General features: G+C 73.6%; 1 non-coding gene across 1 annotated transcript; it reads left to right on the forward strand.

Annotated features, from left to right (window-relative positions):
- The first annotated feature begins 1,407 nt into the window (after positions 1 to 1,407).
- LOC128829805 (5S ribosomal RNA) lies at positions 1,408 to 1,526 on the forward strand. The gene has a single exon (XR_008443472.1). It is a non-coding gene; the product is annotated as a 5S ribosomal RNA (ribosomal RNA).
- Positions 1,527 to 2,500: the final 974 nt, after the last annotated feature.

The following is a 2,500-nucleotide window of genomic DNA, read 5'->3' on the forward strand; positions in this document are numbered from 1 at the left end:
CTGATTTTTTAAAAAAATTTGCCGACGCCACCGCGGAGGGCTACCCGGCCACCCCGGGCCCCGGAGCCGGAAAAGGGAAGAAAAGGATCGGGCCCACTAGAGACATGGACCCGGCCGCCAAGCAGGCCGCCCTGGGCTCACCCTCCCCGGCCGCAGCGAGGGACATCCTCCCGGCCGACAGGATCGGGCCCCTGGAAGTCTGGGGGGGGGGGGGGGAAATCCGCCCCACGCCTCCGAGGAGGGCTGCCCGGGCGGGCCGGGCCCCGGAGCTCGGAAAAAAAAAAAAAAACACCCCAAAAAAGGATCGGGCCCACTAGAGACATGGACCAGGCCGCCCTGGGCTCACCCTCCCCGGCCGCAGCGAGGGACTGCCTCCCGGCCGACTGGATCGGGCCCCTGGAAGTCTGGAAAAAAGAATGGAACCTGACGCCTCCGAGGAGGGGGCGCCCAGGGAAGGAGGGAGATCCGGGTCGACCTGGTGACCGGACGGGAAAGCGGCCACCGGGCGTGCCCGTTCAAACCTAGGGGTTGACCTGGCGGCCGGAAAGCAAACCGGCCACTGGCTAGCCCCGTCGGCAACCTACGGGTTGACCTGGTGGCCGGGAAGCGAACCGGCCAGCAGGTGAACCCGTTCGATTCCACGGGTTGACCTGGTGCCCGGGAGGGGACTCTGAAAAATGTTCAGCCCTTTCGGCTCGGGGTTGACCTGGTGGCCGAGAGGGGACTCGGACGGCAGGCAAGCCGCCCTGGCCTCACCCACCCCGGCCGCAGCGAGGGACTGCCTCCCGGCCGACTGGATCGGGCCCCTGGAAGTCTGGGGGGAAAAAGAAAATGGAACCTGACGCCTCCGAGGAGGGGGCGCCCAGGGAAGGAGGGAGATCCGGGTTGACCTGGTGACCGGACGGGAAAGCGGCCACCGGGCGTGCCCGTTCAAACCTACGGGTTGACCTGGTGGCCGGGAAGCGAACCGGCCAGCAGGCGAACCCGTTCGATTCCACGGGTTGACCTGGTGCCCGGGAGGGGACTCTGAAAATTTTTCAGCCCTTTCGGCTCGGGGTTGACCTGGTGGCCGAGAGGGGACTCGGACGGCAGGCAAGCCGCCCTGGGCTCACCCTCCCCGGCCGCAGCGAGGGACTGCCCCCCCTCCACCCACCCACCCCCCCCCCCGGCTGACAGGATCAGGGCGCACTGGATGTCCGGGACAATATTTTCCCCGACGCCGGGGAGGGCGGGCGGGCGGAGGGGCTCTGGCGGCCAGCCCGGGCCCCGGAGCTCGAGAAGGAAAAAAGGACCGGGCCCGCGAGAGACGGGGGCCCTGCCGCAGGGGGGCAGTCCGACCGGGGCTCACCGTGCGGCAGGCCCGGGCGTCGGCAGGGGAAAGCGGGCGAGGAGGCGCGGGGGCCGGGTGCCTACGGCCATACCGGACCGAACGCCCCCGATCCCGTCCGATCTCGGAAGGTAAACCGTCCCGGGCCTGGCTAGTACTTGGATGGGTGACCGCCTGGGAATCCCAGGTGCCGTAGGCAGCTTTTCCCGGTCCGAGCCAGCTCTCTCTCCTTTTCTGGGGAGGAAGGAGAGGGGGGGGACGGGCCGGAAAGCCCCTCGTCGCTCCTGCCGAGTCGGAGGTCGCGGCCGCAGGTCACGGGTCTGGGCGCCTGGGGTCCGGCTCCCCACCCGGCTTCCTCCGCGGAGGACCCACCGAAGCCGCTGGGGGAGACCCCGGGCATGGGGCGGACTGGCCCGGACCCTCCCGGCCGCCGGCCCGCAGGACCGCCCCGAATCCCCCCGCCCCGCGGCCACCCAGGCCAGGCCTGGCCAGGCGGGACGGACGGCGGGTGTCCAGCGCCCAGCGGCTTCCGCCAGCGGGGACCCACGGCCCCCAAAGCCGCAGGGGGAGGCCCCGGGCCCGGGACGGACTCGCTCGGACCCCCTGCGCCCGGGCGCCGGCTCGCGGGACCGCCCCGAATCCCCCCGCGGCCACCCAGGCCAGGCCTGGCCAGGCGGGACGGACGGCGGGTGTCCAGCGCCCAGCGGCTTCCTCCAGCGGGGACCCACGGCCCCCAGAGCCGCAGGGGGACACCCCGGGGCCGGGACGGACTCGCTCGGACGCGCTCGGACCCCCTGCGCCCGGCCGCCGGCTCGCGGGACCGCCCCGAATCCCCCGCCCCGCGGCCACCCAGGCCAGGCCTGGCCAGGCGGGACGGACGGCGGGTGTCCAGCGCCCAGCGGCTTCCGCCAGCGGGGACCCACGGCCCCCCAGAGCCGCAGGGGGAGACCCCGGGGCCGGGACGGACTCGCTCGGACGCGCTCGGACCCCCTGCGCCCGGCCGCCGGCTCGCGGGACCGCCCCGAATCCCCCCGCGGCCACCCAGGCCAGGCCTGGCCTGGCCTGGCAGGCCGGCGTGCAGCTCCCCCGGGCTTCCTCCCCCGACGACCCGCGCCCCCCCGAGCCGCAGGCGGAGACCCCGGCCCCGGGGCGGACCGGCCCGGGCTCGCTCGA

The sequence above is a fragment of the Malaclemys terrapin genome, unplaced genomic scaffold (genome assembly GCF_027887155.1).
Source record: "Malaclemys terrapin pileata isolate rMalTer1 unplaced genomic scaffold, rMalTer1.hap1 scaffold_90, whole genome shotgun sequence".
Lineage (NCBI taxonomy): Eukaryota > Metazoa > Chordata > Testudines > Emydidae > Malaclemys > Malaclemys terrapin.